A 15,932-nucleotide genomic window follows, 5' to 3' on the forward strand; every position below is an offset into this window, starting at 1 on the left:
TTCTATGTTAAACCATTACACCATTGAAAAACTGGTTACGTTTGCAATCGAAAGAAAAATGACTATAGTTGAAGAGGAAATGGCCCCTAAACTATGTTCTGGGATGAAAGTTACAGCTTCAGTGAAATCCGTTTGCAAATCGGAGTGATAGATTAGAATCTAGAGCTAACGGTACGTTTTCTATGTTAAACCATTGAAAAACTGGTTACGTTTGCAATCGAAAGAAAAATGACTATAGTTGAAGAGGTAATGGCCCCTAAACTATGTTCTGGGATGAAAGTTACAGCTTCAGTGAAATCCGTTTGCAAATCGGATTGATAGATTAGAATCTAGAGCCAACGGTACGTTTTCTATGTTAAACCATTACACCATTGAAAAACTGGTTACGTTTGCAATTGAAAGAAAAATGACGGGGGCGCTAGTGAGGCGCTTACTGGAGAAGATGTGCCTTCAGTGAGCTCCTGCTTCACATCCAGACTGCACTTGATATACCCCACGGATCTGGACGAGTGATACCTTGAATCGAAGCTAAAGGGCCCAGGAATGCATAGGAGCCCTCAACAGTACCCTCTGAGAAGCCGCAAATCTGCAAGACCCCTGCTTTCTCCACTTCGTTTCAGGAGGAATTTTTCCAAGATGGCCGACAGGGCCTTGCCTAAAAACACAGCTCAGCTTCTCCCTGCAGCTTCCCTGCCTCCCACGGATGATCCAGCTTACATGGAGGACCAGTTCCCGGGACCCTCGCAAGAACTATCACCAGGTCAGCCTCCTAGATCGCCCGGCTTAACACCAGGTGCGTCACAGCCGCCACCGCTAATTACGCATGCCGCTACGCATAGTACGCGTAAAAATACGCATTACGCATACGGCAATACGCAATGCCATGCAGAAGATACGCTTGAGCATGCGCATCAAACGCCACCTAGACCTACGCAACAAAGTACGCATCGGACACCCGAACGCGTACGAACCCAACAAGAAGGTACGCATGAAAATACGCGTGGTGATGAGAAGGATACGCGTCCGTCATCACAATTACAGGGCATGTCAGCAGAAGACCTGATGCGTACCATGAGGCGTATTTTTAAGGAGGAATTACGCGATGCGGTGGATGAACTCTCTCAGCAAATAAATGATATCGGGCAAAGAGTTGATGTCTTGGAGAAGCAAACAGATGACTTAGTTACAGCCATTAATCAAGACAGAAAACAGCTCGATGACCATGACGATAGGCTGGACGCGCATGAAGCGAAGCTGGAAGATCTGGAAAACCGCAGTAGAAGAGCAAATGTGAGGATCCGAGGACTCCCTGAGTCTTTTGAGGACCCAGAAGCGATAGCCAACAAGCTTTTTGCAACTCTTCTCCCCCAAGTTGATCCTGCTCATTGGAGGGTGATTCGCATCCACCGGGCTTTAACCAAACCAAGAAACCCAGATCTTCCGCGTGATATTATAGCTAAGCTGGCTTCAGAGGATGCGCGAGACAAAATCCTGGTGGCAGCAAGGGATCTTACAACACTCCCAGGAGTCCCGGCTTCAGTCCAATTGTATGCCGACCTGGCACCAGCTACCATTGCTAGACGACGAGAAATGAGGCCGTACACGCTGGCTCTGCAACAGCATTCCATCAAATATCGATGGGGCTTCCCCTTCTTGCTGACCTTCAAGATTAATGGCAAACTATACAACTGCAAGAGACCGGAGGAGGCGGCTCAGGCCCTCAATGAGGCGTCTATCCCCTTCACCATTCCGAAGCCGGGCCAACCACCTCCCAAGACCCAACGTTCTGGGAAACCACGAAGAGTATGGAACACGGCTGGAGGCTCTTCATTTCGCCCGCGGCAGTTTGACATGGATGCGGCCTGATGCCCTGATTCGAGTTTCCATTTGAATGACCTATATTGGTCTATGACACCCATCAGGTGTCCCAAACATGTCAATCCCCTTTATGATGTGGGTGACATGTCAACATGAGCAATTCCCCTAATTGACTCATTGGTTTTGTGTGGCCTCTACATGCGCCATTACCCTTTATGATGTGGGTGGCGTGAAGACACCATCCGTTTCTTGGAAGAAGTTTTAAGACTCAAGGTTTACTCCAGGCTTGGAGGTAACCTGGCCGGCTGTAAAAGGCCCGGCATAATATTTCAGCATTGCCCCTTTATGATGTTGGGCAGATGCCGTGATTATAATTTCATACTGGACTAAGCAGAGGCCACACATCTGTTATAGAATGGGCAGCATCCGGCTGCTGTGAGTTTGGGAACAGAGACACCTGAGTGCATCGCACAGTACTTTTGCCTCTGCCAGATGCATTGGATGCCCCATGATTGTTTTATAGTTATCTTGCTAATATGCCATTAGGTTAGACATTTGGTTAATATGTCTGGACTTTTTAGACCTTAACATAGGAAGGTTTATATTGCGGGTTCGCTGTGTTTGGATCCGTGTGGTTATAATTGTTGTTAGTTATATTAGATATCTATGCAGTCAGATGTGATACACTGTGGCTGTTCCCCCCTTGTTAGATGGTGCCTGGAGTTAGGCGGGCGCTTTTTGCGCGGGCCCGACCCCAACCACCATCATCGCACGCTTGTGCTGTCCCCCCCTCGATAGGTCGAGATGACACACGGGGTGCGGTGTGTTTCAACACCAGCCCCCTCCTTAGAATGTTCAGAATAGACAAGAATCCAAGCCAGATTTGTTCAGCTGTCCTAGCTTTCCAGCACTTCATGAGAATCTTCCCATTTATTCCACCATGAGCAATAAACCGTGCAACATTGTTACCCATAATGTAAGAGGCCTGAATTCCCCCCATAAACGGAAGAAGGCACTTGTTGAACTGGCCCGATCTTCCCCAGACGTGATATGCCTCCAGGAGTCCCACTTCACTAATAAATCATATCCTAAATTTTTTCATCCCAAATATAAAAGAGCATTTTGTTCAAATTACACCCCAAAAAAAAGAGGAGTGGTTATTCTTTTGGCGAACTCGTTTCCTTTTGAGGTAAGCTCTTGTCTCACTGATTCCGAGGGGACACACTGTATTCTCCTTGGTCAGTATCAAAATAAAATACTTTGCATTACAAACATTTACGCCCCCCCTGACCGGACCACGGAGGTTATCTCCGGAGTATCGGACATTCTTTTAACTCTGAAGTTTGATACACTGGTCTGGGCGGGAGATTTCAACATTACCCCAAACAATAATTTGGACAGAACGCACCCGCAAAGACCAACAGAGGCTAAAAGAGCTAAAGCCCTTTTTGAAACAATTATTAAGCTTCACTCTTTGGTGGACTCCTGGAGGGAGAGTAACGGCAAACAAAGAGGTTACACACATATGTCGGCCCCCCACAATTCATACTCCAGGATTGATTTTATACTTATTTCACTCACCAGTCTTCCCTCCTTGATTTACGCCAGAAATCTGCTGTGTCCGTGGTCGGATCACGACCCCCTTCTCATAGCTCTAAATTCACTGACTCCTAAAACATCCAGAGCCCCCTGGCGTCTGAATGAGGCCCTTTTATATAACCCAGATATTAGTAGTAGAATCGAGAACAAGATCTCTGAATATTTTCGTATAAATGATACTGGAGACACATCTCCGATGACAGTGTGGCTCGCGCATAAGACGGTAGTGAGAGGAGATCTGATCCAGGCAGCCTCCAAATTCAAGAGAGATAGAAATAAGATCATCTCCGATATTGAATTCAAACTGCATAAGCTTCATATGGTTAATATGCTGCAGCCATCAAGATTCCTTCTAAAACAAATTCAGGATCTGCAATTGCAGGCTGATGCCCTTCTCAACTCAGAGGCAGAAAAGGCTCTTAGATGGACTGCAGCGGCCTCATATGATCAGCTAAATAAACCTAAAAGATGGCTAGCAGCCAAACTTCGGGCCCAACAGACCGTTAATCGAATCCTCAAAATTAGGGGCAAGGATGGAAACGTTACTTCTAACCCAGATAAAATATATGAAATATTCTCTGATTATTATGAGGAGTTATATAGCGATAAAGACGATAATAGCTACGCCCAGAGCAGACAAAGTTTTTTAGACACCACTATTAAAAAGACCCTGACTGCAGACACAGTTAAGATGTTGAATGCTAATATAACTCAGGAGGAAATCCACCTGGCAATCAAGAAGCTTAAAAGAGCAAAAGCCCCTGGACCCGATGGTTTTTCCCCCATATACTATAAAAAGTACGAGGCCCTTTTATCCCCCCACCTTCAAAAATGTTTTAATCATTTGATGAAGGGAAATATACCCCCCACAGACTTTCTGTCCTCAGCAGTTGTGATGATTCCCAAGCCCCAAAGAGATTTATTACTCCCCAAAAATTATCGCCCCATATCTCTCCTGGGGGTAGATTATAAGTTATTTACGGCTATACTAGCAGAGCGACTTAATAACATCCTGCCGGCTTTAATCCACAGAGACCAGGTTGGTTTTGTGCCAAAAAGGCAAGCCCCAGACAACATCCGTAAGATAGTCACCCTGCAACATTATTGTAAGCAAACCGCCACATGTGTGGCCATCTTGGCTCTTGATATGGAGAAGGCATTTGACCTGATACGATGGCCATACATGGAGGCGGTCCTCCAAAAGTATGGGATGCAGGGAAATTATTTGAAGGCCATCTCGGCATTATATTCACGACCTACTGCCACCCTGAAGATGCCCTCCACTACCAGGCGATCATTCTCAATCCAGAGGGGCACACGGCAGGGATGCCCCTTATCGCCGGGATTATTCGCACTTATGATGGAACCCTTGGCAGAAAAGATCCGACGGAACCCCGAAATAGTGGGGGTGAAGGTGGGGCCCAGGGAATATAAAACGTCACTATTTGCTGACGATATCCTCTTGACCCTCACCTCGCCCCGCGACTCGATCCCAAAGCTGTTGGAGGAGATTGAAAACTTCTCGCCCTTCTCTGGGTTCCGTTTAAATTTAGAAAAATCAGAACTTATGATTTCAGAAATGGACCAGACAGACGCGGCACTTTTGGCCAAGCGATATGGATTACAATTTCAATCCCAATTTATCCAATACTTGGGCATCAAGCTAGCCGCGGACCCTTCTAACCTCTATAAATTAAATTATCCCTCTATGTACTCTAGATTGATTCGTGATCTGGAGAGCTGGGAGGACTATCCCTTGTCCATGCTCGGACGGATATCAGCCGTCAGGATGACGCTCCTACCTAGGTTGCTGTATTTATTTCGATCTATCCCTGTAGCTGTAACGAAAGGCCCAGTTCAACATCTACAAACGTTGATGCAAAAGTTTATATGGAGGAAGCGGAAGGCCAGAATAAAATATCTTACATTAGCTAGGCCCAGATACCTTGGAGGACTTAATGCTCCACTCTTATTCAACTACTATAAAGCAGCCCAGATAGCTCAGTTAGCAACAGTAAACGCCGACCCACTGATAGCCCCACTTTGGGTGGAAGCTGAATCACAGCTAGTGTCTCCCCTATCTCTAGCAGGTTTGATGTGGGCCAAGAAGATCCCGATTGCCAGAATTAGGAAACTCTCCCCAGTCTCAGCCCACTCGTTCAGTCTGTGGTCAAAAATCAGATTTGTTATGCGGTTACAATCCACACCCTCGTGCATGACCCAAATATTCCGCAACCCAGACTTTGTACCGGGCCAATCCATGAACCAATTTAAATGGTGGTATACCAAGGGATTCCAGACAGTGGGGAAATTTTTATATTCTTTCAAAATCTCCACCCCCACTCAGTTTATCAAGAACCATAATGTCCCTAAGGAAGAGTTGGGCAGGCTGGACCTAATATTTAAATATTTGTCCACTCTGGACCCCAAAAGAGAAGTCCTGACATACTGTCCCTTCGAAGTCAGGTGCAAGAATGGGCCCATGGATAGGGGCTTTATTTCAGAACTATATACAATCCTCTCTTACCCCACGATTGACGGTAAGCTTAAAGCCCAGATTGATTGGGAGAGGGATAGCGGGATGGAGATTTCTGAGTCCAAGTGGACCCATTGTTGCACATCACTGACACGGGGTTCCCTATTTTATTCGTCTATAGAGACATCATTCAAATTACTCCACAGAATACACCTCACCCCCGCCAAATTGCACCTCTTTAACTCATCGTGCTCTCCATATTGTTTCCGGAATTGCGGACAGATTGGGTCCCTATGGCACACCTGGTGGGCTTGTCCTAAGGCACACACATTTTGGTCAGGGATCTGGAGTAAAATCCAACTAATTACTGGAATACAATCTGACATGGATCCCTCTGTGATTTTACTAGGTAACCGCCCTAAATCAGTAAAATATGCCACTCATAAATTGGTTCAATTCGCACTTTCACAAGCTAGAAGACACCTGGCCTCTAAATGGAAATCAACTGTGCTGTCAGTCGATGAGGTGTTTCGCAATCTTAATAATACCATGACTTCTGAGCACATTAGAGCTAAGATCTTTGATACAACTGAAATTTTCTTTAAAGTCTGGGATCCATGGATTGAGTGGCAGGACAATGCAGGTCTTTCCTACGTCCTACACTCCTTCTAGGATAGCTTCATCCCCCAGGTCTCTGACTACATACTCATTGGGTAACGACCTACATGCTCTGCTGGCAGCTGAACATGTGAGATGTCTCACACTCTCTGTCTTTTATAGCCCACTCTGAACATGAAATCCTATCAAGGTACAGGCTGGATGGGTGCACGCCCCACCCCCTATGACCTATCTTATCCCCTCGGAGTGGTAGATTAGAATCTAGAGCCAACGGTACGTTTTCTATGTTAAACCATTACACCATTGAAAAACTGGTTACGTTTGCAATCGAAAGAAAAATGACTATAGTTGAAGAGGTAATGGCCCCTAAACTATGTTCTGGGATGAAAGTTACAGCTTCAGTGAAATCCGTTTGCAAATCGGAGTGATAGATTAGAATCTAGAGCCAACGGTACGTTATCTATGTTAAACCATTACACCATTGAAAAACTGGTTACGTTTGCAATCGAAAGAAAAATGACTATAGTTGAAGAGGTAATGGCCCCTAAACTATGTTCTGGGATGAAAGTTACAGCTTCAGTTAAATCCGTTTGCAAATCGGAGTGATAGATTAGAATCTAGAGCCAACGGTACGTTTTATATGTTAAACCATTACACCATTGAAAAACTGGTTACGTTTGCAATCGAAAGAAAAATGACTATAGTTGAAGAGGTAATGGCCCCTAAACTATGTTCTGGGATGAAAGTTACAGCTTCAGTGAAATCCGTTTGCAAATCGGAGTGATAGATTAGAATCTAGAGCCAACGGTACGTTTTCTATGTTAAACCATTACACCATTGAAAAACTGGTTACGTTTGCAATCGAAAGAAAAATGACTATAGTTGAAGAGGTAATGGCCCCTAAACTATGTTCTGGGATGAAAAATACAGCTTCAGTGAAATCCGTTTGAAATCGGAGTGATAGATTAGAATCTAGAGCCAACGGTACATTTTCTATGTTAAACCATTACACCATTGAAAAACTGGTTACGTTTGCAATCGAAACAAAAATGACTATAGTTGAAGAGGAAATGGCCCCTAAACTATGTTCTGGGATGAAAGTTACAGCTTCAGTGAAATCTGTTTGCAAATCGGAGTGATAGATTAGAATCTAGAGCCAACGGTACGTTTTCTATGTTAAACCATTACACCATTGAAAAACTGGTTACGTTTGCAATCGAAAGAAAAATGACTATAGTTGAAGAGGTAATGGCCCCTAAACTATGTTCTGGGATGAAAAATACAGCTTCAGTGAAATCCGTTTGCAAATCGGAGTGATAGATTAGAATCTAGAGCCAACGGTACGTTATCTATGTTAAACCATTACACCATTGAAAAACTGGTTACGTTTGCAATCGAAAGAAAAATGACTATAGTTGAAGAGGTAATGGCCCCTAAACTATGTTCTGGGATGAAAGTTACAGCTTCAGTTAAATCCGTTTGCAAATCGGAGTGATAGATTAGAATCTAGAGCCAACGGTACGTTTTATATGTTAAACCATTACACCATTGAAAAACTGGTTACGTTTGCAATCGAAAGAAAAATGACTATAGTTGAAGAGGTAATGGCCCCTAAACTATGTTCTGGGATGAAAGTTACAGCTTCAGTGAAATCCGTTTGCAAATCGGAGTGATAGATTAGAATCTAGAGCCAACGGTACGTTTTCTATGTTAAACCATTACACCATTGAAAAACTGGTTACGTTTGCAATCGAAAGAAAAATGACTATAGTTGAAGAGGTAATGGCCCCTAAACTATGTTCTGGGATGAAAGTTACAGCTTCAGTGAAATCCGTTTGCAAATCGGAGTGATAGATTAGAATCTAGAGCCAACGGTACGTTTTCTATGTTAAACCATTACACCATTGAAAAACTGGTTACGTTTGCAATCGAAAGAAAAATGACTATAGTTGAAGAGGTAATGGCCCCTAAACTATGTTCTGGGATGAAAAATACAGCTTCAGTGAAATCCGTTTGAAATCAGAGTGATAGATTAGAATCTAGAGCCAACGGTACTTTTTCTATGTTAAACCATTACACCATTGAAAAACTGGTTACGTTTGCAATCGAAACAAAAATGACTATAGTTGAAGAGGAAATGGCCCCTAAACTATGTTCTGGGATGAAAGTTACAGCTTCAGTGAAATCCGTTTGCAAATCGGAGTGATAGATTAGAATCTAGAGCCAACGGTACGTTTTCTATGTTAAACCATTACACCATTGAAAAATTGGTTACGTTTGCAATCGAAAGAAAAATGACTATAGTTGAAGAGGTAATGGCCCCTAAACTATGTTCTGGGATGAAAAATACAGCTTCAGTGAAATCCGTTTGCAAATCGGAGTGATAGATTAGAATCTAGAGCCAACGGTACTTTTTCTATGTTAAACCATTACACCATTGAAAAACTGGTTACGTTTGCAATCGAAAGAAAAATGACTATAGTTGAAGAGGTAATGGCCCCTAAACTATGTTCTGGGATGAAAGTTACAGCTTCAGTGAAATCCGTTTGCAAATCGGAGTGATAGATTAGAATCTAGAGCCAACGGTACGTTTTCTATGTTAAACCATTACACCATTGAAAAACTGGTTACGTTTGCAATCGAAAGAAAAATGACTATAGTTGAAAAGGTAATGGCCCCTAAACTATGTTCTGGGATGAAAGTTACTGCTTCAGTGAAATCCGTTTGCAAATCGGAGTGATAGATTAGAATCTAGAGCCAACGGTACGTTTTCTTTGTTAAACCATTACACCATTGAAAAACTGGTTACGTTTGCAATCGAAAGAAAAATGACTATAATTGAAGAGGTAATGGCCCCTAAACTATGTTCTGGGATGAAAAATACAGCTTCAGTGAAATCCGTTTGCAAATCGGAGTGATAGATTAGAATCTAGAGCCAACGGTACGTTTTCTATGTTAAACCATTACACCATTGTAAAACTGGTTACGTTTGCAATCGAAAGAAAAATGACTATAGTTGAAGAGGTAATGGCCCCTAAACTATGTTCTGGGATGAAAGTTACAGCTTCAGTGAAATCCGTTTGCAAATCGAAGTGATAGATTAGAATCTAGAGCCAACGGTACGTTTTCTATGTTAAACCATTACACCATTGAAAAACTGGTTACGTTTGCAATCGAAAGAAAAATGACTATAGTTGAAGAGGTAATGGCCCCTAAACTATGTTCTGGGATGAAAGTTACAGCTTCAGTGAAATCCGTTTGCAAATCGGAGTGATAGATTAGAATCTAGAGCCAACGGTACGTTATCTATGTTAAACCATTACACCATTGAAAAACTGGTTACGTTTGCAATCGAAAGAAAAATGACTATAGTTGAAGAGGTAATGGCCCCTAAACTATGTTCTGGGATGAAAGTTACAGCTTCAGTTAAATCCGTTTGCAAATCGGAGTGATAGATTAGAATCTAGAGCCAACGGTACGTTTTATATGTTAAACCATTACACCATTGAAAAACTGGTTACGTTTGCAATCGAAAGAAAAATGACTATAGTTGAAGAGGTAATGGCCCCTAAACTATGTTCTGGGATGAAAGTTACAGCTTCAGTGAAATCCGTTTGCAAATCGGAGTGATAGATTAGAATCTAGAGCCAACGGTACGTTTTCTATGTTAAACCATTACACCATTGAAAAACTGGTTACGTTTGCAATCGAAAGAAAAATGACTATAGTTGAAGAGGTAATGGCCCCTAAACTATGTTCTGGGATGAAAAATACAGCTTCAGTGAAATCCGTTTGCAAATCGGAGTGATAGATTAGAATCTAGAGCCAACGGTACGTTTTCTATGTTAAACCATTACACCATTGAAAAACTGGTTACGTTTGCAATCGAAAGAAAAATGACTATAGTTGAAGAGGTAATGGCCCCTAAACTATGTTCTGGGATGAAAAATACAGCTTCAGTGAAATCCGTTTGCAAATCGGAGTGATAGATTAGAATCTAGAGCCAACGGTACGTTATCTATGTTAAACCATTACACCATTGAAAAACTGGTTACGTTTGCAATCGAAAGAAAAATGACTATAGTTGAAGAGGTAATGGCCCCTAAACTATGTTCTGGGATGAAAGTTACAGCTTCAGTTAAATCCGTTTGCAAATCGGAGTGATAGATTAGAATCTAGAGCCAACGGTACGTTTTATATGTTAAACCATTACACCATTGAAAAACTGGTTACGTTTGCAATCGAAAGAAAAATGACTATAGTTGAAGAGGTAATGGCCCCTAAACTATGTTCTGGGATGAAAGTTACAGCTTCAGTGAAATCCGTTTGCAAATCGGAGTGATAGATTAGAATCTAGAGCCAACGGTACGTTTTCTATGTTAAACCATTACACCATTGAAAAACTGGTTACGTTTGCAATCGAAAGAAAAATGACTATAGTTGAAGAGGTAATGGCCCCTAAACTATGTTCTGGGATGAAAAATACAGCTTCAGTGAAATCCGTTTGCAAATCGGAGTGATAGATTAGAATCTAGAGCCAACGGTACGTTTTCTATGTTAAACCATTACACCATTGAAAAACTGGTTACGTTTGCAATCGAAAGAAAAATGACTATAGTTGAAGAGGTAATGGCCCCTAAACTATGTTCTGGGATGAAAAATACAGCTTCAGTGAAATCCGTTTGAAATCGGAGTGATAGATTAGAATCTAGAGCCAACGGTACTTTTTCTATGTTAAACCATTACACCATTGAAAAACTGGTTACGTTTGCAATCGAAACAAAAATGACTATAGTTGAAGAGGAAATGGCCCCTAAACTATGTTCTGGGATGAAAGTTACTGCTTCAGTGAAATCCGTTTGCAAATCGGAGTGATAGATTAGAATCTAGAGCCAACGGTACGTTTTCTATGTTAAACCATTACACCATTGAAAAACTGGTTACGTTTGCAATCGAAAGAAAAATGACTATAGTTGAAGAGGTAATGGCCCCTAAACTATGTTCTGGGATGAAAAATACAGCTTCAGTGAAATCCGTTTGCAAATCGGAGTGATAGATTAGAATCTAGAGCCAACGGTACGTTTTCTATGTTAAACCATTACACCATTGAAAAACTGGTTACGTTTGCAATCGAAAGAAAAATGACTATAGTTGAAGAGGTAATGGCCCCTAAACTATGTTCTGGGATGAAAGTTACAGCTTCAGTGAAATCCGTTTGCAAATCGGAGTGATAGATTAGAATCTAGAGCCAACGGTACGTTTTCTATGTTAAACCATTACACCATTGAAAAACTGGTTACGTTTGCAATCAAAAGAAAAATGACTATAGTTGAAGAGGTAATGGCCCCTAAACTATGTTCTGGGATGAAAGTTACAGCTTCAGTGAAATCCGTTTGCAAATCGGAGTGATAGATTAGAATCTAGAGCCAACGGTACGTTTTCTATGTTAAACCATTACACCATTGAAAAACTGGTTACGTTTGCAATCGAAAGAAAAATGACTATAGTTGAAGAGGTAATGGCCCCTAAACTATGTTCTGGGATGAAAGTTACAGCTTCAGTGAAATCCGTTTGCAAATCGGAGTGATAGATTAGAATCTAGAGCCAACGGTACGTTATCTATGTTAAACCATTACACCATTGAAAAACTGGTTACGTTTGCAATCGAAAGAAAAATGACTATAGTTGAAGAGGTAATGGCCCCTAAACTATGTTCTGGGATGAAAGTTACAGCTTCAGTTAAATCCGTTTGCAAATCGGAGTGCTAGATTAGAATCTAGAGCCAACGGTACGTTTTATATGTTAAACCATTACACCATTGAAAAACTGGTTACGTTTGCAATCGAAAGAAAAATGACTATAGTTGAAGAGGTAATGGCCCCTAAACTATGTTCTGGGATGAAAGTTACAGCTTCAGTGAAATCCGTTTGCAAATCGGAGTGATAGATTAGAATCTAGAGCCAACGGTACGTTTTCTATGTTAAACCATTACACCATTGAAAAACTGGTTACGTTTGCAATCGAAAGAAAAATGACTATAGTTGAAGAGGTAATGGCCCCTAAACTATGTTCTGGGATGAAAAATACAGCTTCAGTGAAATCCGTTTGCAAATCGGAGTGATAGATTAGAATCTAGAGCCAACGGTACGTTTTCTATGCTAAACCATTACACCATTGAAAAACTGGTTACGTTTGCAATCGAAAGAAAAATGACTATAGTTGAAGAGGTAATGGCCCCTAAACTATGTTCTGGGATGAAAAATACAGCTTCAGTGAAATCCGTTTGAAATCGGAGTGATAGATTAGAATCTAGAGCCAACGGTACATTTTCTATGTTAAACCATTACACCATTGAAAAACTGGTTACGTTTGCAATCGAAACAAAAAAGACTATAGTTGAAAAGGAAATGGCCCCTAAACTATGTTCTGGGATGAAAGTTACAGCTTCAGTGAAATCTGTTTGCAAATCGGAGTGATAGATTAGAATCTAGAGCCAACGGTACGTTTTCTATGTTAAACCATTACACCATTGAAAAACTGGTTACGTTTGCAATCGAAAGAAAAATGACTATAGTTGAAGAGGTAATGGCCCCTAAACTATGTTCTGGGATGAAAAATACAGCTTCAGTGAAATCCGTTTGCAAATCGGAGTGATAGATTAGAATCTAGAGCCAACGGTACATTTTCTATGTTAAACCATCACACCATTGAAAAACTGGTTACGTTTGCAATCGAAAGAAAAATGACTATAGTTGAAGAGGAAATGGCCCCTAAACTATGTTCTGGGATGAAAGTTACAGCTTCAGTGAAATCCGTTTGCAAATCGGAGTGATAGATTAGAATCTAGAGCCAACGGTACGTTTTCTATGTTAAACCATTACACCATTGAAAAACTGGTTACGTTTGCAATCGAAAGAAAAATGACTATAGTTGAAGAGGTAATGGCCCCTAAACTATGTTCTGGGATGAAAGTTACAGCTTCAGTGAAATCCGTTTGCAAATCGGAGTGATAGATTAGAATCTAGAGCCAATGGTACGTTTTCTATGTTAAACCATTACACCATTGAAAAACTGGTTACGTTTGCAATCGAAAGAAAAATGACTATAGTTGAAGAGGTAATGGCCCCTAAACTATGTTCTGGGATGAAAGTTACAGCTTCAGTGAAATCCGTTTGCAAATCGGAGTGATAGATTAGAATCTAGAGCCAACGGTACGTTTTCTATGTTAAACCATTGAAAAACTGGTTACGTTTGCAATCGAAAGAAAAATGACTATAGTTGAAGAGGTAATGGCCCCTAAACTATGTTCTGGGATGAAAGTTACAGCTTCAGTGAAATCCGTTTGCAAATCGGAGTGATAGATTAGAATCTAGAGCCAACGGTACGTTTTCTATGTTAAACCATTACACCATTGAAAAACTGGTTACGTTTGCAATCGAAAGAAAAATGACTATAGTTGAAGAGGTAATGGCCCCTAAACTATGTTCTGGGTTGAAAGTTACAGCTTCGGTGAAATCCGTTTGCAAATCGGAGTGATAGATTAGAATCTAGAGCCAACGGTAAGTTTTCTATGTTAAACCATTACACCATTGAAAAACTGGTTACGTTTGCAATCGAAAGAAAAATGACTATAGTTGAAGAGGTAATGGCCCCTAAACTATGTTCTGGGATGAAAGTTACAGGTTCAGTGAAATCCGTTTGCAAATCGGAGTGATAGATTAGAATCTAGAGCCAACGGTAAGTTTTCTATGTTAAACCATTACACCATTGAAAAACTGGTTACGTTTGCAATCGAAAGAAAAATGACTATAGTTGAAGAGGTAATGGCCCCTAAACTATGTTCTGGGATGAAAAATACAGCTTCAGTGAAATCCGTTTGCAAATCGGAGTGATAGATTAGAATCTAGAGCTAACGGTACATTTTCTATGTTAAACCATTACACCATTGAAAAACTGGTTACGTTTGCAATCGAAAGAAAAATGACTATAGTTGAAGAGGAAATGGCCCCTAAACTATGTTCTGGGATGAAAGTTACAGCTTCAGTGAAATCCGTTTGCAAATCGGAGTGATAGATTAGAATCTAGAGCCAACGGTACGTTTTCTATGTTAAACCATTACACCATTGAAAAACTGGTTACGTTTGCAATCGAAAGAAAAATGACTATAGTTGAAGAGGTAATGGCCCCTAAACTATGTTCTGGGATGAAAGTTACAGCTTCAGTGAAATCCGTTTGCAAATCGGAGTGATAGATTAGAATCTAGAGCCAACGGTACGTTTTCTATGTTAAACCATTGAAAAACTGGTTACGTTTGCAATCGAAAGAAAAATGACTATAGTTGAAGAGGTAATGGCCCCTAAACTATGTTCTGGGATGAAAGTTACAGCTTCAGTGAAATCCGTTTGCAAATCGGAGTGATAGATTAGAATCTAGAGCCAACGGTACGTTTTCTATGTTAAACCATTACACCATTGAAAAACTGGTTACGTTTGCAATCGAAAGAAAAATGACTATAGTTGAAGAGGTAATGGCCCCTAAACTATGTTCTGGGATGAAAGTTACAGCTTCAGTGAAATCCGTTTGCAAATCGGAGTGATAGATTAGAATCTAGAGCCAACAATACGTTTTCTATGTTAAACCATTACACCATTGAAAAACTGGTTACGTTTGCAATCGAAAGAAAAATGACTATAGTTGAAGAGGAAATGGCCCCTAAACTATGTTCTGGGATGAAAGTTACAGCTTCAGTGAAATCCGTTTGCAAATCGGAGTGATAGATTAGAATCTAGAGCCAACGGTAAGTTTTCTATGTTAAACCATTACACCATTGAAAAACTGGTTACGTTTGCAATCGAAAGAAAAATGACTATAGTTGAAGAGGTAATGGCCCCTAAACTATGTTCTGGGATGAAAGTTACAGCTTAAGTGAAATCCATTTGCAAATCGGAGTGATAGATTAGAATCTAGAGCCAACGGTACGTTTTCTATGTTAAACCATTACACCATTGAAAAACTGGTTACGTTTGCAATCGAAAGAAAAATGACTATAGTTGAAGAGGTAATGGCCCCTAAACTATGTTCTGGGATGAAAGTTACAGCTTCAGTGAAATCCGTTTGCAAATCGGAGTGATAGATTAGAATCTAGAGCCAACGGTACGTTTTCTATGTTAAACCATTACACCATTGAAAAACTGGTTACGTTTGCAATCGAAAGAAAAATGACTATAGTTGAAGAGGTAATGGCCCCTAAACTATGTTCTGGGATGAAAAATACAGCTTCAGTGAAATCCGTTTGCAAATCGGAGTGATAGATTAGAATCTAGAGCTAACGGTACATTTTCTATGTTAAACCATTACACCATTGAAAAACTGGTTACGTTTGCAATCGAAAGAAAAATGACTATAGTTGAAGAGGAAATGG

Source organism: Hyperolius riggenbachi, chromosome 5, assembly GCF_040937935.1.
Source record: "Hyperolius riggenbachi isolate aHypRig1 chromosome 5, aHypRig1.pri, whole genome shotgun sequence".
Classification (NCBI taxonomy): domain Eukaryota; kingdom Metazoa; phylum Chordata; class Amphibia; order Anura; family Hyperoliidae; genus Hyperolius; species Hyperolius riggenbachi.